This window comes from Bombina bombina, chromosome 2 (genome assembly GCF_027579735.1).
Source record: "Bombina bombina isolate aBomBom1 chromosome 2, aBomBom1.pri, whole genome shotgun sequence".
In the NCBI taxonomy this organism is placed as follows: domain Eukaryota; kingdom Metazoa; phylum Chordata; class Amphibia; order Anura; family Bombinatoridae; genus Bombina; species Bombina bombina.
This window is the reverse complement of record NC_069500.1, coordinates 1070187280-1070213475: the sequence shown is the minus strand read 5'-3', so window position 1 is coordinate 1070213475 and position 26196 is coordinate 1070187280. Positions and strand designations below refer to the sequence as shown.

The following is a 26196-nucleotide window of genomic DNA, read 5'->3' as shown; positions in this document are numbered from 1 at the left end:
TTGATGAATCAGTGCCCGGTTTTAAAAAATCCTATTAAAAACAGAGGCACTTTCATTCATCAAACTTTACATTTCACTCGTATTGTTAAAATACTTACCTTTTAATCTTGAAAGCGGCTCCAGCTATTCCCCCTAATGCTGCTCGTCACTTCATATGTCAGCAATGACGAATACGGCATCCTCCAATCACGGCTTCATCATTTTTGACATATGAAGAGGCTTGTGACGGACAGGGGAAGCGCTGGAGCGGCTTTCAAGATTAAAAGGTAAGTATTTTAACAAAACAAATGAAATGTAAAGTTTGATGAATGAAAGTGCCCCTGTTTTTAATAGGGTTTTTAAAAAACGGCACTGATTTATCAAACTTGAAATTCACTTTAAAGTCATTTTTATATGCTTCAGAAAGTATTCACTGCATTGCAAAATGTCTGCTTACAAAATAAATGATTTATAAGCATTTAAAACTTTATTAAAATGACACTAGGCCACCGCCCACAAGGTCCCTAACCTTACTGTTTTGAAAAGCCACTGGGAAATAAATGCAAGCAATTAATGTGCAGCACAAGGCTCTGCTTTCTATTATTGCACTAAGTTGAACATTCTCTCTATATTTGTTTGTGCTATCAGTGTTAAATCTACACAGTTCTACTTTGGCAGATCATGACTAAGACATTGATAAGGACTCCTCCTAAAACTCTGTAGTCGTTTGAGTTGTTATTATGATAGCGCCCTGTTATTATTAGATCACACAATCCGTTATGTTTTGGATACTGGTTGTTTTTTGCATAGATCTAATCTTGTCTTCTTATTGTGTGGCTAGATAACGTTAATCTAAATAAAAACTATAATAAAAATATATATTTGATGTGATTTAAAAATATTACTTTGATGCATTTAATAAAGAGCTTATACAGTTTTTTGCTTTTTATTTTGATGGAAAACTACCTTAGATTTTATGCTTTAGTGCTACCGCTAAAGCTATAGTAAATAGTGCACATTGATTGTTCTTCCTTTACCATATGAAAGCAGATCACTAATATAGAGAGTGTCACTCTGTGTCACTGTCTGTATGAGCTTGCAGTTATGCCGTAGGTGGTGTGGGAGAAAAGGAGGGAGGTAATCGAGTGGCATTACAGGAGGAAGGGGAGGTTTCCCTACACTACAGATAAATACATTTTTTTTTTAAATTAAATGCCCTAAAACTGCATACTGGCAGACTTTTGGCCAGTACTTAAGCTGGTGGTGGTTGAGGGAGGGAAGAGAGCTGTTTGGGAGGGATCAGATAGGGATCAGGGGGTGGTATGTGTTATGTGGCAGGGTAAGTAAACATTCATGTTCTATTGCCAAAAATTCCTGTAATGGACTTTACAAGCCATTTCATTGAAAACACCATGAAAATAAATTTTTAGTTAGGTTCTGTGAGTTGTGCAGAGAATGCAGCACTTTTTAGATTCAGATGGCTCCTATTAGATACCTGAAATTTGCCATTAAATTATTTAAAACATCATTTAAATAAAATTACACCTACTTATGTTTAACCCTTTAGAGGTTGCCTTGGAGTGAGATGAAACAGTGTGTATATTTTATAATACAAGTGTCCCCTGATAGAGTGCCTGCCATATAGATGTATGTTTATTTAGATAATGGGATTGTGTTCTGTAAATATATATATACGCACAAATTGACTCCCAAATAATCAACTCGTATGTCACATACACGTAAGGTTGAGACTAAACACAGAAATGTGTAATATTAACAATGTGTCAATAACCAATGAAGATACAATGGTCCTTAAAATTGATATATTACTTATTTCTTGCATACATGTATTATGTGGTTAGTGGTAAATACCTGGATGTTTAGGCAAAAATATATAATAGACCTTAAAGGGACAGCAAAGTCAAAAAAAATCTTTCATGATTTAAATAGGGCATGTAATTTTAAACAACTTTCCAGTTTACTTTTATTACCAGTTTTGCTTTGTTCTCTTGGTATTCTTAGTTGAAAGCTAAATCTAGGAGGTTCATGTGCTAATTTCTTAGACCTTGAAGACTGCCTCTAATCGGAAAGCATTTTGACAGTTTTTCACCACTAGAATGCGTTAGTTCATGTGTTTCATATAGATAACATTGAGCTCCGGCACGTGAAGCTCCTAAGAGCAAGCACTGATTGGCTAAAAATGCATGTCTGTCAAAAGAACTGAAATAAGGGGGCAGTTTGCAGAGGCATAGATACAAGGTAATCACAGAGGTAAAAAGTATATTATTATAACTGTGTTGGTTATGCAAAATTGGGGAATGGGTAATAAAGGGATTATCTACCTTTTTAAAAAACAAAAATTCTGGTGTTTACTGTCCCTTTAAGCAGATTATAATGCTTAATGCTGACCTACATGTATTACATAATAAATGGCATATACCTAAATATATAGGCAAAGGTCAGTCAGCAGGCAATAAATCTAGCTGGGACAATGAATACAAATAGCAATATTATTGGCTCAATAATGGGAAGGATTTTTTTTTCCTCATTAAGTGTAGTTAAGTATATAATTGCATAAGATAATAACTATGCTATAATTTTAATGAATATTCCCAATATTCAGATTGTAGAATATTGGATGACTTGATGTATTATTGACTCAATTAGTAGGCCCTTGGTGGGAATGGAAAATTATATATGAGATAGTACAACATATATAAATGAATAAATAAATACATATACCAGGGCACCAGGGAACAAGTGCTGAATGACTTGTGGTATTACTTCCAATAGTTGATCATATCAAATCGTGAGTTCAGTCCCTTGGATACCCTGGTGCCAGCCTTGAAATTCCCAAAACTTTCCCTCTTAGCGAAAATCTGATCTACGATTACTTTAAACTATCTCACTTTTTGGTAATAAAAATAACATAGCAGAGCCACTCTACCATACATGTCTTTTTTTTCCAAGGTGACATGAAAAACTCTTCTAATTTTCTTCCCCCTTCATTTTTTAAATCATCTTCTGCCATTTACCCATGAGTAGGTGGTCCAGAATAAAGGACCATAGGGTTTTGGCAACACATAATGATGTCATCGCATAGTGATTAATCACATAACACACACTGGAAAGGCAGAGGAAATTCCTCATTCATTTTGCATATAAGGGAGGCTCTCACAGAGCCCCTATATCAGCCTAAAGTGATAAAAAATGTAGTTTGTCTTTATTACATAAAAATATGTACTTGGCTAAGGCATAAATTACATATTTTAGATAAGGTTTTTTTGAAGGGTTAAAAATCAGTTTATGTGGTTGCTCTTTGTCTATTTAATTCATTGTCCATGAAAAATGTGTGATTTCTACCCTGAGGAATAACATCCTCCATTTTTTTATTTATTTTTTTTAAACAGTCGGAAAAAGTTTACAATAATAACACCAAACACCTTTCATTATAAGTATCCCGAAAGCTTAATAAAAGCCATCAAGGTAAACATTACCAAAATGCAAATTACTAATTGAATTTCATTATTTAGCTTTAGCAATTCAGTGAGCAATTGCTGTAAATTAAATAATGAGAACGATTTTACAGTCCATAAAACATTCAGCAAATTATGTCATGAAAGTCTTCACAGTTCAGTTACCACTTACCAACAACTAAATTCAGTTTTGCATTTATCATTTTTCTTTATCAAATCAATTCTTGATATACTATATGCTTCCTCAGGTTTGATTATCCCCATCATCATTATTTTCTTGTATACTGCCCATTTACCTTTTAGATCTTACATGTTGGTATGACTAAAAATTGGATGTACTTTATACACTCTGTTTACAATAAGCAAAATACTTTTTAATTGCAACAAGGTTATGTCTGCATCTCTTCTTATACTTGAAATATTATTACTGCATATTTAATTTTTTTTATCTTTTTTTCTTTTGTGATTTTCTTTTTTGAAACTCCCCCTTCGCGTTGTCTCAAGTAGCATTTGCTAAAACACCAACCTAATAATATGCAGCCATTAAATTGTGCTGTTTTGGAATAGGACCCTAACAGGCAGCAATTTGGTGTTCAGATGTCTTAAGAAATTCCTAAATAATCAAGTACGGCATCATGTAAATTTTCATAGTTTGAATATTTTCTCTAAAGTTTTATAAGCTGTCTGTTCTTTTTTAGCAATAATTAAATAAATACAAATTATTAAATAAAAATGATATCTTGTTTACTATTTTGGCATACCATCCCTCCTCAGGCAAAAACTTCTACAGTTTAATTGTTATTACAGTGAAAAATATTTTAACTTTTGGAGATTAAATCTTATTTTCTCCTTGAAGAACTACTTTTGTCAAAAAAATATATCCTTGGAATAAACAATGCTCCTCCCAATACACTATTGACTATGAAAATATTTAGATAAAGTATCATATAATTTTTCAGGTATCTTTTTTCTAAAGTAATCAGACACAGTTTGGCCATCTTTTCCTCATAACTTAAATCCATTATTCCCCTTATTAATTATGTAGACCTTCTCTGAACCTTTGCTAATTGTGTATTATCAATTTTGATAATAAGATCCTCAAAACTGTACTCCATACTCAAGTTCAGATCTTCCCAGGGATTAATAAGGGGGCAGAATTATACTTTCTTCCTTTCATGTATGCCTCTTTTTATACATGTTAATGTGTTATTTTCCATAGGAGCTTCTGGCAGTGAATATTACTTTTTTAGCTGTTATCTACAAGAACCCTCAAATAATTTTCCACCAGTTTTTTTCCAATTTAAGTACTCCTGTGCAGAGTTAGTTATCATCTGCAATGATAGAGCTGGTGCTATCTAATCCCTTGTATCAGATAGATGGCCCTTGGGGGCCCCTTGCTGTCAGCTACATGACTAAGGTCCTGAAGCTCTCTGGTTTGGCAAGATTATCTAAGAAGCCTTGTCCCTCAAAAACATTTAATTAAAAGTAAGATTTTAGCTTGAGAGCTGTTTTTATGCTCTGCAAAGATCTAGATCTGAAAAAATAAAGATTTGTGGTGATATCTCTTTATGCGAGTTTTTGATCATCAAGCCTGAAAATCTCATTATGCCAGCTAAGAGCTAGATTATAAGTGGAGCACTAATGATAGCGGAGGTGCAGTAAGCAGTATCGATTGACCACACTGTTAACAACCCTCTACTTGATATTACAAGTCCATGGTAAAATGCCATTTACACGAAATGGGTAAGCGCACCCTACTTTGTGAACAACCTCTACTTTCAATGGATACTGTAATGCTAACTAGCATTCATATTACAAGTTGAAAGTTATAGATTGTGCTTGAGTGGAAGCCACAATAGCACTTAAAGAATTGACGTGGCCTGAGACTTGAAGTAAAGTGTAAGGCTAAAAAATAAAAGTTGCACAAAACACATCGAATACCTATTAATTTAGAAATTTATAAATAATTAGTAATAATTAGTAAACATAAATTTAAAATGTATATTATTATATTTTTTTATATTTTATATCAAATAAATTCATAACGCACCCTAATATAACTCCTGTTGGGTTTACCCCACATGCACAACTTATGCACCTCAATAGAAATTCCTCTGTTCTTCATGTGCGCTATACCCGACAGGAGTTATGTTAAGGTGTGTTAAAGGGACAATTAACCCAAATTTTTTTCTTTTGTGATTCAGATAGAGCATGCCATTTTAAGCAACATTCTAATTTACTCCTAGTATCAAATTTTCTTCATACTCTTGGTATCTTTATTTGAAATGCAAGAATGTAAGTTTAGATGCCGGTCCATTTTTGGTGAACAACCTGGGTTGTTCTTGCTGATTGGTGGATAAATGTATCCACCAATAAAAAAGTGCTGTCCAGAGTACTGAACCACAAAAAAAAGCTTAGATGTCTTTTTTCAAATAAAGATAGCAAGAGAACAAAGAAAAATTGATAATATGAGTAAATTAGATGCTTAAAATTGCCAGCTCTATCTGAATCACAAAAGAAAACATTTGGGTTCAGTGTCCCTTTAAGTATTTATTTTATATAAAACATTCTAGCATGTTAGCATGAGAGCAAAAACAGTTTACTTTCAACTCATTATACGAGCGCAACCCAAAGAACACAAAAATTTTAATTCTAGCACAATAAACGCTCAAGCGGGAGTGTTAATTTGCACTCCACTCGTAAGCTGGCCCTTAGTGAGTTTTGACCTGCTAGTTTACCATGTGAACTTTAATACATCTAGCACAGTGACTTTAAATTAAAGGGACATTGCACACTAGATTTTTCTTTGCATTAATGTTTTGTAGATTATCTATTTATATAGCCCATCTGGGAGTTTGTTTTGTATCAACGTATAGTTTTGCTTATTTTTGAATAACATTGTGATGATTTTCAAACTCCTAACAAAGCCCCAGAGTGTCAGATGTATACACGCATTTACACACTACTGCTAGCTCCAGTTGTTCGCTTTAGGGCAATTTTAATGGCTATTTGTAGTTTAGTTTTAGAATAGGGTTTGTTTGTTTTATTTTGGGGTGGGTTTTTTATTTTGAGATATTAGAATAGTCATAACTCTTTTTTTAGGCTCCAAAAAAGGAGCGTAGAGCATTTTTACCGCAAATGCAACTCTCGATACCAGAGTTGCTTACGGACGCGGCCAGCCTCAAAAACGTGCTCGTGCACGATTCCCCCATAGGAAACAATGGGGCTGTTTGAGCTGAAAAAAAACCTAACACCTGCAAAAAAGCAGCGTTCAGCTCCTAACGCAGCCCCATTGTTTCCTATGGGGAAACACTTCCTACGTCTGCTCTTAACACTCTAACATGTACCCCGAGTCTAAACACCCCTAACCTTACACTTATTAACCCCTAATCTGGCGCCCCCGCTATCGCTGACCCCTGCATTATATTATTAACCCCTAATCTTCCGCTCCGTAAACCGCCGCAACTTACATTATCCCTATGTACCCCTAATCTGCTGCCCCTAACACCGCCGACCCTTATATTATATTTATTAACCCCTAACCTGCCCCCCACAACGTCGCCGCCAGCTACTTACAATAATTAACCCCTAATCTGCCGACCGCAAAGCGCCGCCACCTACGTTATCCTTATGTACCCCTAATCTGCTGCCCCTAACACCGCCGACCCCTATATTATATTTATTAACCCCTAATCTGCCCCCCTCAACGTCGCCGACACCTGCCTACACTTATTAACCCCTAATCTGCCGAGCGGACCTGAGCGCTACTATAATAAAGTTATTAACCCCTAATCCGCCTCACTAACCCTATCATAAATAGTATTAACCCCTAATCTGCCCTCCCTAACATCGCCAACACCTAACTTCAATTATTAACCCCTAATCTGCCGATTGGCTGATCCAATCAGCCAATCAGATAGAGCTCGCATTCTATTGGCTGATCGGAACAGCCAATAGAATGCGAGCTCAATCTGATTGGCTGATTGGATCAGCCAATCGGATTGAACTTGATTCTGATTGGCTGATTCCATCAGCCAATCAGAATATTCCTACCTTAATTCCGATTGGCTGATAGAATCCTATCAGCCAATCGGAATTCGAGGGACGCCATCTTGGGTGACGTCATTTAAAGGAACCGTCATTCGTCGTTCAGTCGTCGGCCAGGATGGATGTTCCGCGGTGGAGGTCTTCAGGATGCTGCCGATTCGCTCCGGATGGATGCCGCTTGGATGAAGACTTCAATCGGATGGAAGACCTCTTCTGGCCCGCTTGGATGAAGACTTCAGCCGGATCATGGACCTCTTCAGCCCCCCGCTTGGGCTTGGATCAGGACATCGGAGGAGCTCTTCTGGACCGATCGGTGAACCTGGTATGGTGAAGACAAGGTAGGATGATCTTCAGGGGCTTAGTGTTAGGTTTATTTAAGGGGGGTTTGGGTTAGATTAGGGGTATGTGGGTGGTGGGTTGTAATGTTGGGGGGGGTATTGTATGTTTTTTTTTACAGGCAAAAGAGCTGAATTTCTTGGGGCATGCCCCGCAAAGGGCCCTGTTCAGGGCTGGTAAGGTAAAAGAGCTTTTAAATTTATTAATTTAGAATAGGGTAGGGCATTTTTTTATTTTGGGGGTCTTTGTTATTTTATTAGGGGGCTTAGAGTAGGTGTAATTAGTTTAAAATTGTTGTAATATTTTTCTTATGTTTGTAAATATTTTTTTATTTTTTGTAACTTAGTTCTTTTTTATTTTTTGTACTTTAGTTAGTTTATGTAATTGTAGTTATTTGTAGAAATTGTATTTAATTAATTTATTGATAGGGTAGTGTTAGGTTTAATTATAACTTAGGTTAGGACTTATTTTACAGGTAATTTTGTTATTATTTTAACTAGGTAACTATTAAATAGTTCTTAACTATTTAATAGCTATTGAAACTGGTTAAAATAATTACAAAGTTGCCTGTAAAATAAATATTAATCCTAAAATAGCTACAATATAATTATAATTTATAGTGTAGCTATATTAGGATTAATTTTACAGGTAAGTATTTAGCTTTAAATAGGAATAATTTATTTAATAAGAGTTAATTAATTTCGTTAGATTTAAATTATATTTAAGTTAGGGGGGTGTTAGTGTTAGGGTTAGACTTAGCTTTAGGGGTTAATCCATTTATTATAGTAGCGATGAGCTCCGGTCGTCAGATTAGGGGTTAATAATTGAAGTTAGGTGTCGGCGATGTTAGGGAGGGCAGATTAGGGGTTAATACTATTTATGATAGGGTTAGTGAGGCGGATTAGGGGTTAATAAATTTATTATAGTAGCGCTCAGGTCCGCTCGGGAGATTAGGGGTTAATAAGTGTAGGCAGGTGTCGGCGACGTTGAGGGGGCAGATTAGGGGTTAATAAATATAATATAGGGGTCGGCGGTGTTAGGGGCAGCAGATTAGGGGTACATAAGGATAACGTAGGTGGTGGCGCTTTGCGGTCGGCAGATTAGGGGTTAATTATTGTAAGTAGCTTGCGGTGATGTTGTGGGGGGCAGGTTAGGGGTTAATAAATATAATACAGGGGTCGGCGGGGTTAGGGGCAGCAGATTAGGGGTACATAAGTATAACGTAGGTGGCGGTCGGCAGATTAGGGGTTAAAAAATCGAGTTGCGGCGATGTGGGGGGACCTCGGTTTAGGGGTGCATATGTAGTTTATGGGTGTTAGTGTACTTTAGGGTACAGTAGTTAAGAGCTTTATGAACCGGCGTTAGCCCAGAAAGCTCTTAACTCCTGCTTTTTTCCTGCGGCTGGAGTTTTGTCATTAGAGCTCTAACGCTCACTTCAGAAACGACTCTAAATACCGGCGTTAGGAAGATCCCATTGAAAAGATAGGATACGCAATTGACGTAAGGGGATCTGCGGTATGGAAAAGTCGCGGCTGAAAAGTGAGCGTTAGACCCTATTTTGAGTGACTCCAAATACCGGCGGTAGCCTAAAACCAGCGTTAGGAGCCTCTAACGCTGGTTTTCACGGCTAACGCCGAACTCTAAATCTAGGCCTTAGTGTTTGTTCTTTTTGGTAATGATAGGGTTTTTTTGTAATCTTAATGATAGTTTTTTTATTTTAATAGTAATAGTAGTTTTTTTTTACTTTTAAAGGTAGTTAGGTTTTTTGGTAATGGTTAGTCTATTTTGTGTTAACTTTGGGGGTGTTAGGTTAGGGGGTTTACATGATAGTGGGTTATTTTGTGCTGGCAGTTTAGGGTTTAATAGGGTAGTGCTTTACTTTGCAGTGGAGGGGATGGCAGTTTAGGGGTTAATAGTGTAGAGCATACTTTGCGGTGTGGGGGGGCAGTGGTTTAGGGGTTAATAGTGTAGGGCAGACTTTACAATGTGGAGGCTTGCGGTTTAGGGGTTAATAGTGTAGTGGGGACTTTGCTGTGGGATATGTGGCGATTTAGGGGTTATTAGAGTAGGGGTTTTATGGCAATTCAGGTTAGCGCATGAGTAGAGTTTTTTTTTTGCTCCATTGACTTCAATGGCACAGTAGGTTATCATGCAAGCTATATTGCAAGTTCAGCTGTTTGTGTGTTGGGTTAGCTCCGGAGTGATAACTTTTACTTTCAACTGATAATACCAGCATAACCTGACTCACACAAAAGGTTTACCACTAGCGCAGTTAGCATTCTAGCAAAATCGCTAGCGCTCTACTTGTAATCTAGCCCATTACGATTGGATTATATTTGTATTGTACTTCCCCACTAGGGAGACCAGGAAAACACAAAATATAAAACCATGCATGAAGAGTCATGTACTTCCCACTACATATCAGGAAGCACCCAAAATAAGGGATTACATCAAGGAACCTTGCAATAACCCAGCTAGGCACTTGGGAGCCCAGAAAAGTAAGATGTTTAATGTTAAGAATATGCATAGAGGGTATCCTATATAGACAAAATATAAGGTGATTCATAAATGGACCTCAAACACCCTCACAAAACTGCATGGATTCCATGGATAAAATTAGTGGATATTGCACAAGGTTCACCATAAAACTCCCCTAGTAGGCAAAAGCAAAATAATTAAATGCAGCCAATTCTAGGGATCATACATTGCTGATGTAAAATATTTAACATTTAATTGGGCATGGATTTTTCTTTTCTCCTTCTGCTCAAGGTGACAGCTTAGCAATGGCGCACAAGTAATAGCAAAAGGATTAAGATATTGTCACAGATAGTATATTACATCTCCCAGAGAAAGCAATGTCCATTATTTAATTGGCACCAGGATTTTAATTCTGTGCAGGTTTACAACAGGTATTTACTGATATCTTGATCATTATGTTTAGCTATTAAAAATGCAGATAGGATGATGCTATGAGGTTATCTTTAGATACATGATTGTGTGTTTGTTATTAGCGGATATGTCACTTTCGTATATAGGGCTGTGAGTGTTTCTTCTGATTTATGTGAGGGATTATTTTTTCTTGGAGTATTTGAAAGTGAAAAGAAATATGCTAAAACTGATTTCAGCAAAAGATTAGCAAGTTCATTTTCATATGGGTTAAAACTGGACAGATATTTTTAAAGGAACATTTTAGTAATTATTTTTGCATATGCATCAGAAATTAGTCCCTGGGTCAATCAATCTCAAGTGGTCCAACATAAGTTACTTGACCATTTGAGTGATTACTTCTGTATATTGGTATTGCAAAACCACCAGTTTCTTTATTTGATTTTACTGGGTTTAACCACGATGACCATCTTTGTGTCATGTCACACAACAAATTTAGGGAAACTTCAATATCTCAGTTCAGGATGGTCCGATCTCTAGAGCACATTACAAGGTATATGTAAATATAAAACAATGTTGCACATTCTTGTTCCATAGACTTAGAACTTAAGTCCTAATGTAATGATCAAGGTCACTGAAAGTTTCACTTTAAGGATTTTTAATTCCTTTGAATACACTGACTAACATGGTACTGCCCTTTTTCTGCATCAACAAAGAGAACAAAGCAAATTTGATAATAGCAGTACAGTATATTGGAAAGTTGTTTACAACTGCATTTTTGCAATAGTTATGGTGAATTGTAGCCCTGTTTCAGTCTAGCATAATTTAAGTGCAAGATGTCTTGTGATGATTTTCATGCAGTTTTCAGCTATAAAATCATTCCAATACATTTAAAATCCCATTTGTCACTTCACATGGAGATGATATGACAGTAGAATTACAAACTGTCATAAAACACATGATTTAATGACTTTTGTAATTCAACAGTGCTGGCCTGTGTTAAAAGCTTTTTTTGGTCTCTTCCACATGGCATATCTTGTCTTCTCACACAACTTTATTTCAATGTAAAAGTTGTATTGCAAGCTCATTTCACATGTAGCAAAATAAAAATAAAATCTCAAATCACAATCGCCTAGATTACGAGTCTTGCGTTAGCCTTAAAAAGCAGTGTTGAGAGGTCCCAACGCTGCTTTTTAACCCCAGCTGATATTACGAGTCTGGCAGGTACAGGTGTTCCGCTCACTTTTTTTCCGCGACTTAAGCATACTGCAAATCCCCTTACGTCAATTGCGTATCTTATCTTTTCAATGGGATTTTCCTAACGCCGGTATTACGAGTCTTGGAAAAAGTGAGCGGTAGACCCTCTCCTGTCAAGACTCCTACTGCATTTAAAAGTCAGTAGTTAAGAGTTTTATGGGCTAACGCCTTAACATAAAGCTCTTAACTAAAGTGCTAAAAAGTACACTAACACCCATAAACTACCTATTAACCACTAAACCGAGGCCCCCCTGCACATCGCAAACACTTAAATACAATTTTTAACCCCTAATCTGCCGTTCCTAACATCGCCGCCACCTAACTACACTTATTAACCCCTAATCTGCTGCCCCCAACGTCGCCGCCACTATATTAATAAATGTATTAACCCCTAAACCTAAGTCTAACCCTAACCCCCCCAACTTAAATATAATTTAAAATAATCAAAAACAAAATACTACAATTAAATAAATTATTCCTATTTAAAACTAAATACTTACCTATAAAATAAACCCTAAGATAGCTACAATATAACTAATAATTACATTGTAGCTATCTCAGGGTTTATTTTTATTTTACAGGCAACTTTGTATTTATTTTAACTAGGTACAATAGTTATTAAATAGCTATTAACTATTTAAAAACTTCCTAGTTAAAATAAGTACAAATTTACCTGTAAAATAAACCTTAACCTAAGTTACAATTACACCTAACACTACACTATAATTAAATAAATTACCTAAATTAACTACAATTAATTACAATTAAATCAAATAAACTAAAGTACAAAAAAACTGTAAATTACAGAAAATAATAAAATAATTACAAGAATTTTAAACTAATTACACCTAATCTAATCCCCCTAATAAAATAAAAAAGCCCCCCAAAATAATAAAAATCCCTACCCTATACTAAATTACAAATAGCCCTTAAAAGGGCCTTTTGCGGGGCATTGCCCCAAAGTAATCAGCTTTTACCTGTAAAAAAAAAAATACAATACCCCCCCAACATTAAAACCCACCCGTCTCAATGTAATTATTAGTTATATTGTAGCTATCTTAGGGTTTATTTTATAGGTAAGTATTTAGTTTTAAATAGGAATAATTTAGTTAATGATAGTAATTTTATTTAGATGTATTTAAATTATATTTAAGTTAGGGGGGTGTTAGGGTTAATAAGTGTAAGATTAGGGGTGTTTACACTCGGGGTTCATGTCAGGTTGTTAGGTGTAGACATAAAATGTGTTTCCCCATAGGAATCAATGGGGCTGCGTTAGGAGCTGAACGCTGCTTTTTTGCAGGTGTTAGGTTTTTTTCAGCCAGCTCTGCCCCATTGATTCCTATGGGGAAATCGTGCACGAGCACGTTTTGCCAGCTTACCGCTACCGTAAGCAGTGCTGGTATTGAGGTGAGATGTGGAGCTAAATTCTGTTCTACGCTCACCTTTTTGCGGCTAACGCCGGGTTTCAAAAAACCTGTAATACCAGCGTTACTTTAGGTGAGCGGTGAGGGAAAACTGTGCATTAGCCATGCACACCATTACCGACAAAAACTCGTAATCTAGCCGAATTAAATATGAACACTAGAATGTTCATTTATGAAGACAAGTGTATGGATATCCGAAAAAAATGCTAAAAAGGTTACATGAAATTTATAATTCTATTATAAATTGATATTTCTGTTGAAAGGGACATGAAAGTCAAAATTAAACTTTCATAATTTTGACAAAACAATCTTTTTTAACTAATTTACATCTATTATCAAAATGTGTTTGTTCTCTTGGTATCCTTTGTTGAAAAAGTATACCCAAGTAGGCTCAGGAGCATCCACATGTTTTGAGCACTATATGACAGCAGTGTTTGCAACAATGTTTCTAACAATATTATACATTGTTACCTAAACTGTGACTACAGCGAATCATGTCTGCTCAACCTTTGTTAAATCTACCCCCTAATCTGAGAGCTTTCTAGGTTCATCCTGCTAGAAAGGAGATGCCCCCTTAATACTGTGACAGCAATGTGTCAGGGTCAATATTTCTTTACTGTGACTTTGGCATTAACAATAATTAGAGGCTAGTTGACCATATAAACATGGTTGCATTTCTAAACAATTGATGACAATCATAAATTAACATATAAATTATGTTTAATCTGTGTGTTCATAATTTAAATTTTTAATCTTTTTAATATAAAAATTTAGTTTTTAACATGTGAACTGAGCAAATAAATTTACTTTTAAAAACAAGTCATGCAAAGAACCAAAAAATGTAATTACCTCTATGTATTGCTATCATGAAATCACCAGTTTTCTAATTCTATTTTACTTGGTGTAACCACAGCGGCCATCTTTGTGTCATGACACACAACAAATTTTGGTTATACTGATATTTACGGAAACCTCAATATATTAGTTCAGGAATGTTCCTAGCTCCTTGAAAACTGATGCCTAGATTACATTACAAGGTACATGTCCGTGTATAAAAAATGTGCACATCCTTGTTCCTTAGACTTCGAACTTAAGTTCTTATGTAATGATCTCAGGAAGTTCCACTTTTGGGGTCAATACCGAGCAATACCGATCAAGTGCAATAGCATTGCACTCGATCGGGTTGAATTGCGGCAATGTCTGTCCGCCTGCTCAGAGCAGGCAGACAGGTTATGGAGCAGTGATCTTTAGACCACTGCTTCATAACTGCTGTTTCTGGCAAGCCTGCAGGCTCGCCAGAAACACGGGGCTTCAAGTTCCATACAGAGCTTGATAGATATGCCCCATTGTCCTTAATCCATATATTTGTAGCAGGTGGGACACAGTGACCTACCAGGGAAATTTTTTAGAGGATTTGTATTTCCGTTGATATGTGCTCTAATAGTATTTCTCATAGTCCTTTTGTATTACTTTTTTTGTGATACAATAACTGTTACCAAATAAGTGATGATATTTCCATAGAAATTTGTTTTCACTGTATTTACAAACTGATGTAACATCACATTGTAGTGGTTCACACCTTTTTTACTTTTATTGACTTAGAGAAAAGTTATTCTGAAATTTAGATTTCAGGCACAAACCACCAATTTATTTTGGTAAAAAGGTCTCACTTCTTATGAACACAACAGCTCCTTTTCTTCTGCGCTGTAGTCACATACAGCTTTTATCACAGGAGAAACAAAGCTATAGCTTTGTTTATGCCACTGTTCATTTGTAAAGCACCCAATTGAGCACTGTATTTCCATATCTGGATAAAATCTATTCACTCATCTTTTGAAACTAACATAAACATAATTACTGCAAAATACTGGTTATTTTTAATATTTGTTATGCTTATATTACATCTCTTCATTTCTCAAAACACATGAATAAAGCAGGCTTTACTCCAGATTTCTACTAGCCCTATATCTGCAACAAGTGGAATGCTACCATAGAGCACTTATACCTGTGAAAATATCAGGTTCCTATCTACAACAACAAATAATTAAAATTGAAAGGAAGTGTTAAAAAATTTCACACTCTCATCTCCATAAAAAAAATAAAAAAAGAAGAGGTCTCAAACCTTAAATGTTCTGCATGAACACTATACTTATGTAGGTACCCCTAAAAAATTAACACTGACACTCAAACCCTTCCCTTTATAAATTGACCAAAACATACACAAACAAAAACATACACACGCACACATATGAACACACATTTTAATCTCTCATCCTCTGTTGTTATTAGTTATAGAATTAGATATAAATTGTATGTACCCAACCCATAAGTGTTTGATATATTTTTGCTTAGATTTAATTGAACTGAAATAATTACACATGTTTTTTAAATTATGGGGTCTATTTATGTAGGTGCGGACAGATTTAGGGGCCTATTTATCAAGCTCCGTATGGAGCTTGAATCCCCGTGTTCACGCTCGCCAGAAACACCAGTTATGAAGTAGCGGTCTAAAGACCGCTGCTCCATAACCTGTCCACCTGCTCTGAGGAGGCAGATAGACATTGTGGGAAATCAAGCCGATCGAATACGATCAGGTTGATTGACACCACCTGCTAGCGGTTAGCGGCGTTGCGCCAGCAGTTCACAAGAGCTGCTGGTGCAATGCTGAATGCAGAGAGCGTATTGCTCTACGCATTCAGCTATGTCTGTTGGACATGATCCGCTGATCCGGTCATGTCGGATAGAGGGTTGATAAATTGGCCCCATGATACGCTATAGCGAATCATGTCCGCCGCACATCAATAATTGCCGACAGCATACATTGTTGGCATTTATCATTGCACCAGCAGTTCTGGTGAACTGCTGGTGCAATACTGTCCCCTACAGATTCACGGCCAATCGGCCGCTAGCAGGGGGTGTCAATCAACTCGATCTTATGCGATCGGGCTGATTGCTGTCCACCACCTCAGAGGTGGCGGACGAGTTAAGGAGCAGCGGTCTTAGTTCCGACTGAAGCGAAGAGGGTCAGAAGCAGCATCCGCTGTTTCATAAATAGACCCCTATGACTTGCAAGAATTGTAGTGCAAAAACATTGTATGGATGTATGGGTGATTATTAATTTTTTTTCGCTGTATTTTCTATGCCATTCTTATCCATTAGAGCCATAGCTTCAATTAGTAAAATCTCTAAAATGGCATAAATGCTAGAACACAAACATCTGGTAAAACCTGCCTAACAAACTATAAGGAGCAGGCTTCACAGGGTTAATGGTTCCCACACACCTTCACAGAAGCAAAAGATAGCCAACCAAAGGAAAAGTAAAACATGACAACTAATGTATCCAGTAGTGATGATAGCTGCCTAATATGATGTAAAATATTATTTTCACTTAATAACAATTTTAGTTTGTGGTCTGCATTTAACAAATCATATCAATTTGAATAATTTTAAAATCAACATATATTGTGATTTGATTATATTTTTATTATACCCTAGGTTACAATATTATTTAATTCTATCTCAGCAGTAACCTCCAACATGTTATATATTTTTTACGTAACAATATTTTTGATTAATGGAATTATGAATATTAATAATCAATCATAAAATTATTGTTAGCAATATCAATTCTGATATGGTAGAATTTGTCAATACACTCCAGAGAAACGTTATATAATCTCTGTAGTGTATTCCAAAATGCTAATGAGATATCTAGAAATTATGACAATAAAATTATTATGAACATTAATATTTAATCTCAAATTAAATTAATTCCTGAGTTCTGACCAGTTAATCTCTATAAACACATTGAATATATATATGTAGAAAATAGTGTATTAAAAATGAACAAATATATATGTCTATTATCCCATGAATGGATGAACCACTTCTATAAATTAACCTTAACTCAAAATGAATTAAAGGTACCTCAGTATTATGGACACAATATTTCTATAAATTAACCTCAACTCAAAATGAATCACTTAAATATATACTTAAGTATATTAAATATACTAGAAACAATTTATAACATTAACCCAATGCCAAAATATGAATTAATGATTTAACAATACTTGATTATCAAAATATATCCCAATGTTATAATAAGAACCTTAGTTCAAATTCAATAAGTATAATGGAATTTCCAGAAAATATAATTAAGCTGTTCGGCCCAAAATAGTCTTATAATACTTAAATAATCAACCAGAGATTGTTACACAGTACTACCACTTCAACATTTACCAATTAATCTAGCATGAAATAACTTCTTATTTAGCCACAATAAAACAAATTCTAAAATATATCACAATAACTGCAAATAACTTATGACATTAAAATACATAAATCCTTTCTTAATAATAATATTTAACACTAGTATACTTACTACTCTGGTCTAATTAATATCAAATATAAGAATATGATACCTTTCAATTCACAGCTGCAGCTATACTATGCTATAAAGAATTTCTTTGCTAAGGTCTATTTAACATATAAAATAAATTAAACACACATACATTACCAGATACCAATAAGAGAGTTTCAGCTTTTCTAACTAGAAATTTTCATAAGTCATACGTGAAGGTATTTTTGTAAACATAGGGTATCACAAACACAGAGATATATCTCTATTTTCAAAAGAGTTATTCCAAGTCAGGCCCCAAACCAAAGTGAGTTTTTGTGTTTCTTCCTTTCTTTGCATAGTCTTTTTGTCTGAGACCAATTTCACCATAATATCTAAATCACCCAATGGAATTCTCTGGGTATGCCCTTTTAGTCTGATCTTATCTCTCATTTGCCCTTGGAAATGTAACTCTCTTAACAGCCAAACCTTTTGGCTGTAGTACTGATTCTAGCCTATCGGGGGTACAACAACAGGAATGGGAATGAGACATGTACATTTTTAAAATAATCTGTTTCTCAATTTAGGGATATATATATATTTATTAAATATCTATTTAATGCACTCATAATTTCCCAGCTTTAATAAACTATATGTTTAATACATGGCCCATCCAATATAACTGAGCACGTATTTACAAGTCCAAACATGGGTACATTTACAATACATATATACACATGATATATATCTCCCACTATTCTATATCATAATATTGTCTGTAAGTAGCAGTCTGCTGTAGTTAATCATATAGCCATATCTATATTTAAGCATCATTCATTTTTAATATAAATACAGTATATTCCATAGTAAGTGTACACCATATTTCTATTAGTGTATTTAAAAGGATTTTAATAATTGTAGTACCATATTAGTAATTAATATTTAGGAAGTTTAATAATATTTCATATTCTGCTGTTATATCGCCACATTTTCAAGTTATTTCCATATTCCATACGTACCTGCACTTAGAACTCTGTTGGAATGAAATCATGACAGATATATAGGAGCATTATTATTATTGATAGCTCAATACAGATATTTCACTTCACCATTTCACATGTCTCAACAATGTTTAAAATATGGACCTTCATTCATGATTATATTAATAAGATAACTTATTGAATATGTATTTATTTCAAAACCTCATTTTCGTACCAGATTCCTGAAACAAAGAAAAATCAATGTAATTTTATTCTGACACAAACATTTTAAGTTCACCAATATAGCTACCCACTCAATACAGCAGACACTTATCTAATATAGTATATCAGGCATAAAGGAATATCTCCCAGACCAATATATGTATTATTTATATAATCGGAGTATTTTAAATAGATCTGATAATTATACGATTCATATATTTAAGTTTTAAAGTTTTAATCTTATATGCTTTCAAAATACACAGGTTTTAAAAGACTTTCTTAGACAATGAGTTTAGGGTTTTGTATATTTAACTCAGTATGGAATAATTAACACTTAACTGTAAATGTTTACCTTTCCTAGAAGCTTGTGCTTCAAAGAAGTTATCACTTGTAGACTTCTAGGCTGTGATCTACAGGGGTTTCTCTGATCTAGTAAAAAGTTTTCTTAGGCCAAATTAATTTAAAGTTTTTAATCTGGGGAAACCATATAACAAAAACTCTATTGAAATTACCTCTTTTCTGAGACCGTGATCAAAGGTTTTTGAGGTGTGGCATTATCTCTTACAGTTTGGGACATATGTTTGCTCTCTGGAACAAACACACCACATTTGCTCTTTAGAAGTCCTGGTTAGTGTACGTCTGAACAGCAGGAGGTCTGAGTAAACATACTTTCTTTCTGTGTACTGTGACAGGCTAGGCTTGTGCTGGGTATCTAAGCTTTCAGCAAAAGGGGGGTCTGCGTCGCCCACCTCAGTCATTGATATAGAGAACTGTATCAGTTACAGATATCAAGACATTTTTATATAACACTGAAATATTACATATATTTTATATATATATATATATATATATATATATATATCAATAAAATATCAATCACCAATACCTTGACAGCATGAAGGGTCATGTAACCCCCATTAGGTATCAGCAATCACCCAAAATAAGGGATTCTATCAAGGGACCTTGCAATAACCCAGCTAGGCACTTGGGAACCCAGAAAAGTGGTAAGAAGAGGGTAGCCTCTGTAGACCATCAACAAATAAGGTGATTCATAAAGGGACCTTGAACACCCTCACAAGACTCCATTAAAAATTAGTGGATATTGCACAAGGCACACCATAAAATTCCTCTAATAGGCAAAAGCAAAATAATTAAATAAAATCAATTCTATGTTCATACATTGCTGATGTAAAATATTTAAGATTTAGGGCTATATTATGAGTGGCACGCTGTTAAGCGCACGCAATAAGGGGTTTATTGTGGCTCTTTGCACGTGTCAGAAGTAGCGCCTGTATTACAAGTTGAAAGTAAACACGTTCGCTCAAGCATAATTAAATTTAATGTTCATCTGGTTAGCGCGTCTTCAGAGCTTTGGTTAACTGTTACGCTTGACTAAAACGTTGCACAAAGCACATCAAAAATACATTTATAAGTACAGTTACACTCATAATAGCACTATCTAATAAAAAATTTGTAATAAAAAGATATGAAGTCTCAGGTGCTAGAAAAAAAAGGCTGCAAAGGGATTTAATGTAGAGATACATACACAAACATGTCTAAATATGTACATATACAGTATGTATATATGTGTATACATATGTATTTATGTATTTATATGTGTATGCGTATTTACATACATATATACACATATAAACGCATAAATACATATATAGACAAGAGGTGTGAACCACTACAATTTGATGTCACATCAGTTTGTAAGTACCATGAAAACAAATTTCTATTTAAATCTCATCACCTATTTGGTGACAGTTATTGTAATCCCTTGGAATATCACAAAAAAGTAATACAAAAGGACTATGAGAAATTTTAATAGAGCACATATCAAAGGAAAAGAACTATCATGAAAAACTTATTCCTGGTTGGTCACTGTGTCCCATCTGCTACAAAAAAATGTTTGTGACTAAGACAAATCTATAGAGCAGAGTGAGGACTATTTATTATCCAAAATTCTCTTCAGAAGGTTGACTGCTTGTGCTGCTCTTGGTGTGTCCCCTGCATCCAAGGTTAGGAAGATAAGTGCAGATAAAAGACAACGTGCTTTGAGAGCTAAAGTTTCTGAAACTATGAAAAGAAATCTACATCGAAATGTAATCTACATCGAAAGCGAGAAAGTAACTGAACTTTATGAAATTAAACTTATGGACAAGTTTGATAAGTGTGAAAGAATTCGGGGTATAAGAAAATGTCACAGTTTTTTGGGTGGTATCAAGTAGTACTATCATATGCTTTGTTACATCTTCTTTGCAAGACTTTGAAGAACATGCAGTGATAAAGTCTGTCCCCCTGATCCTATGTAATAATTCATCATAAACATCATTACTTTAAAATAGTGTTAATTTTTATTATTTGTTATGCTTATATAACACCTGTTCATTTCTCAAAATGTATGAATAAAGTAGGCCTTTCCCCAGATTACTACAAGCCCTTGCTCTGTAACCAGTGGAATCTCAAACTCAATTTTTTTTACAGCAGAAGGCTACCATAAAGGACTTTCAACTGTGAAAATCAGGTTTCTATTTGGTCCCTGATCAGAGATAGTCGACCCAAAACTGAAGGGATATGTTAAAAAAGTCAAACCTGAAAGGCACACTATTATTACCAAGATATCCCCTAGACCTAAACCCTTTCCCATTATAAATTGACCCTAAAAGTGAAATTTCCAGAGATCTTCATCATTATATTAGAACTTAAGTTCTAATTCTAAGGAACCAGAATATGCAAAATGTTTATATATTTCTTGAGCTGAGATATTGAGGTTTCCATAATATCTGTATAACCAATATTTATTGTGCGTCAAGACACGAAAATGGCTGCCATGGTTAAACTAAGTAAAATAAAATTAGAATATTTGGAAAATGAAAAATGGTCAAGCTAGAACCATTAGAGATAGATTTACCCCACTGCATTGCAAAACATGTGCAGACAAAAAGAAAAACATTTAAAACTGCCATTTTAATTGAAATTTGCATTTTTAATTATTATTATCAGTTATTTAGAAAGCACCAACAGATTACACAGCGCTATACAAAGAATAAAACATTACAGGGATGCATTACAAACACATACAAGTACAGTAGGGGTACATTACAGTTGTAGGTGCAATAATTGAGTTATACAAAAGGAGAGCAATGTCCTGCCCTTGAGCACAATTGGTAGTAGTTCACTTTAAACACAAAGTGGCCTACAAGTAGAGAGTCTCTCAAGCTTACAATCTAAGGAGAGGGAATGGACACAGAAAATAAGGGAGAAGAGAATTAAGTCTGATATAAGGCAATGTAAACTGAGAGCGAGTGATGACATAGGGAACAATAAGAAAAAAGTGTGTGGTTAGTGAGCAAATGAGGATTTGAAATGTGTAACAGAATATGGTGAAATGTCAGTACAGAGACTGTGAGTATGAAATAGTGTCTCTATCCTGGTTTTGTAGTTTATAGACCTGCCCCTTCACAAGACTTTTGAATGCTGTATTCTCAATCTACATTAATGTGACCAACAAGGGGCTGATATAAATGAGCTCCTTTACATATCAGCCAATCAATGTGCAGCATGAAGGAGAGTCAGGATTCTACATTAAACAGTATTCCATTCTCTCTGAGATAGTGGAAAAACACAATTTTAAGATTTAAATTGAGGAAAAGGCAGGCAAAATTTAAAATTAAATCACATTGCAAAAGATATTTTTTTACTAAATCTAAATTTTTTTACTAAATCTAAATTTTATGGAATTGAATTTTAAGTTTAATATTAAGTTATCAATAACATTAAGTTATCAATGTTGTATGCTTATTTGAGAAATATATAGGTTTATATATTTTCTTGTTGTTGTTATATTGTGGGATAGTTTAGTCTGCTAGTTGAAAACAAGCTAATTATTTAAAAAGATGTATACAGAAGTTGGGGCTAAACAAATACTTGTCTGGCATCAGCTGTTAAAATGACCCAAAGACCTGGCTTTATAAATATAGAATTGTGGATTTTCATTGTTATGTTTTTGGATTAGTAGATTATTCTTTGTATGTATTTGTGAGTATGTATGTATGTGTGTTTATGTATGTGTATGCATATGTGTGTGTATGTATGTGTACGTATCTATGTGTGTGTGTGTGTGTGTGCATATGTGTGTGTATGTGTGTGTACGTATGTATGTGTGTGTGTGTGTGTGCATATGTGTGTGTATGTGTGTGTATGTGTACGTATGTATATGTGTGTGTGTGTATGCATATGTGTGTGTGTGACTATGTATGTGTATGTGTGTGTGAGTATGTATGTATATGTATGTATGTTTGTGGTGTGTGTGTATGTATGTGTGAGTATGTATGTATATGTATGTATGTTTGTGGTGTGTGTGAGAGTATGTGTGTGAGTATGTATGTGCGTGTGTGTGTGTATGCATGTGTGTATCCAATGAAAGAAGCAAATTTCCAGTCGTGAGTTGCATAAAAGAAAAACTTTTATTCCGATCAGTAGATCATTAAAAGCATAAACACACCACTTGTGGGTAATCCAAAAAAAGGCGACAGATCAGGTCTTAAGCGTTTCAGCCCGCAAGACCCGTAGTCATAGACCTCTGATCTGACGCTGCATCAGCTAAAACTTATATACCTTGTTAATTGTTTTTACCATTGTGTTACATTATGTATTGGGTAAAGTGTGATTATAATGCTTATGTGTATGGCTAATCTGTTGAGTCTACAAATTTTGTGCCCCACAGTGGCTTGGGAAAAGTATAACTCCTATTACTAAGTGTATGGCTTACTGTATAGCCAGAGGTGAAGTACTTATATTACTATATCAACAACTGGGATAGCACTGGTTATTGACCTAATATTGGCTTATGCTATTCATTGAGAGTCCGGATAAGGTCACTAATAATTATTATATATATTCAACTAAGGTATGTCGAATTAAATCAATATATATGCAAATAGACCCATATTGTCTCTCAATTAGGACATCAAGTTAAAAGGTCCGATGATAAAATGTTTGAAAAAATGTGATAACGAGTGTGATTATTCCCAAAAGTTAATGAGGTCGAATCTGGTATTGAATCCATATGGTGTATGTGTTTTTAAACGGAAAATCCAATATATTTCTCTTTTACTTAGGATTCTATCCAAATCTCTCCCCCTAGAATTTAGAGTCACTTTTTCTATAATAGTCCATTTTAATGATTGGGTATTTCTACCATGTTTCTCTATGAAATGTTTTGTTATAGGGAGTAGTTTGTTGTCTCTTTTTCTATTTAGTTCTGTGTCTGCCGTAATGCTTGAGAGATGCTCCCTTATGCGTGTTCTTATCCCCCTTAGCATTTTACCTACATACTGTTGTTACACAGATTACACTGTAAAAGGTATACTACCCCTTTTTCCCTGCAATTTAGACATCTTTCTATCTCAAAAATTTCTGTAGTTATTGTGGAACGAAAGTGTTTATTGTGTCCGTGTGTTTGCAAGCTTTACAATCACTGAAGCCACACTTGTGGAGCCCTTTATCTTGTAGCCAGGACGATTGCTTTTTATTAACCTTAGGGACAGTAGGTGACACTATATTACCTATAGTCCTTCCTCTTCTATAAGAGAAGAGACATTTACTTGGTATTATTTTGGCTAGGCTAATGTCTGCTTTTAGTATAAGGAGATTTTTTTTATTATACTACAAATGTTATTGTATTGTGGTGAATATTGGGTAACAAATTTGATGCTGTGTTGATCCATAGAGAATCTCAAATTTCTCTTTGCATTTTTCTTTCTTGTTGTTAATAGCTCTGCTTGGTCTACATTAGACACTGCCAGGTGAGTATTTTTTATTACTTGTCTATTGTATCCCCTATCTTTCAAATTTGTGTCCAAAACTGCTGCCTCTTTGTTGTAATCAAATTGATCTGTGCAATTTCTTTTAACCCTCATATGTTGACCTTTTGCTATGGCTTTAAAGGTTTATTTAGGGTGATTGCTGTTAGCGTGTAGAATCACATTCTTAGAAATGGGTTTTCTATACAATGTGGTTTCCACTTGTTTTTTGTTTGTATTCCCTCTCAGGTTAAGATCTAGATAATGAATCTCTTCTTTCTGTACCTCATGTGTAAACAATACTCCCATGTTATTGCTTTCTATATAAGAGAAAAACATTTTTAAGGTATCTTCATTTCCTTCCCATATTAGAATGAGGTCATAAATAAATCTTTGATACAGCCTTATGTGTTCTTTGAAAGGGTTTCCATCTTCTTAGATGTGGCACAGCTCCCACCACCCCATGAAGAGGTTGGCGTACGAGGGGGCAAATTTAGCCCCCATAGCTGTGCCACATCTCTGCAGATAAAACACCCCCCATAACTGAAATAATTGTGTGTCAATAAATATTCAATTACTTTCAATAGATACTCTTAAAAGGCTTTACCCAAATTGCTGCATCTAGCTAGAAAAAATCTTACTGCATGTAAACCTTGTTCATGAGGTATGGAACTATACAGTGAGATGACATCCAATGTCACCCATCTACGTTGACTAGTCCATCTCACATTGGCAAGTTTTTGTATTAATTGAGTGGAATCTCTTAAATAATGCGTGAGCTCAAGAAATAGGGTTTGAAGAATGGAGTCTACCAATTCTGATAGGGGCTCGAGTAAAGACCCCACCCCTAAGACTATGGGCCGCCACTTCACATCTTTTATGCTCTTATGTACTTTTGGGAGTACATGAAACACTGGAGTTATTGGGTGTTTATTGAGTAAAAACTCATGTGTGGTCTTATTAAAAAGCCACTAAATAGTCCTCCATTAATAAATAAGTAAGTTGAAACATATATTCATTTTTTGGATCATTTTTTAAGACTTGATAACACTGAGTGTCCGATAATTGTCTCATTATTTCTCTATCATAGTCAATTTTATTTTGCACTACAACACTGCCCCCTTTATCTGATTTTTTAATTATATTATTCTCGCTACCTGCTAATTCTTGTAGTGCAACTCTTTCCTTGTTAGATAAATTATGATTATGCAAAGAAGTGGTGTCGTTGTACAACATTTCCAAATCTTCAACTACTCTTTCTTGGAACAGATCGAGGACACCCCCCCCCCCCTGGACTATATTGGATAAAACGTGGATTTGGACTTGAAGCCTATGTGTGTGTCTACTTTGGTGGTGGTGTCCTCCAACTGCTCACTTTGTAGATTTATTAGTGTTTCTATAGTACATGCATCCCTGAAATCCAAGTGTGTCTCTATTTCT

The 26196-nt window shown here is 34.9% G+C and overlaps 1 long non-coding RNA gene across 3 annotated transcripts in view; it reads left to right on the top strand.

Moving 5' to 3' along the window:
• LOC128650044 (uncharacterized) overlaps positions 1–26196 on the top strand; it is a 124559-nt gene that overhangs the window by 75484 nt on the left and 22879 nt on the right. Inside the window, exon 3 of one of the 3 annotated variants that reach the window (XR_008400718.1) lies at positions 24730–24759. The exons of the other annotated variants lie outside the window; for them this stretch is intronic. This is a non-coding gene — a long non-coding RNA (uncharacterized LOC128650044). The remainder of the gene's footprint in view (positions 1–24729; positions 24760–26196) is intronic. 3 annotated transcript variants of the gene reach the window in all.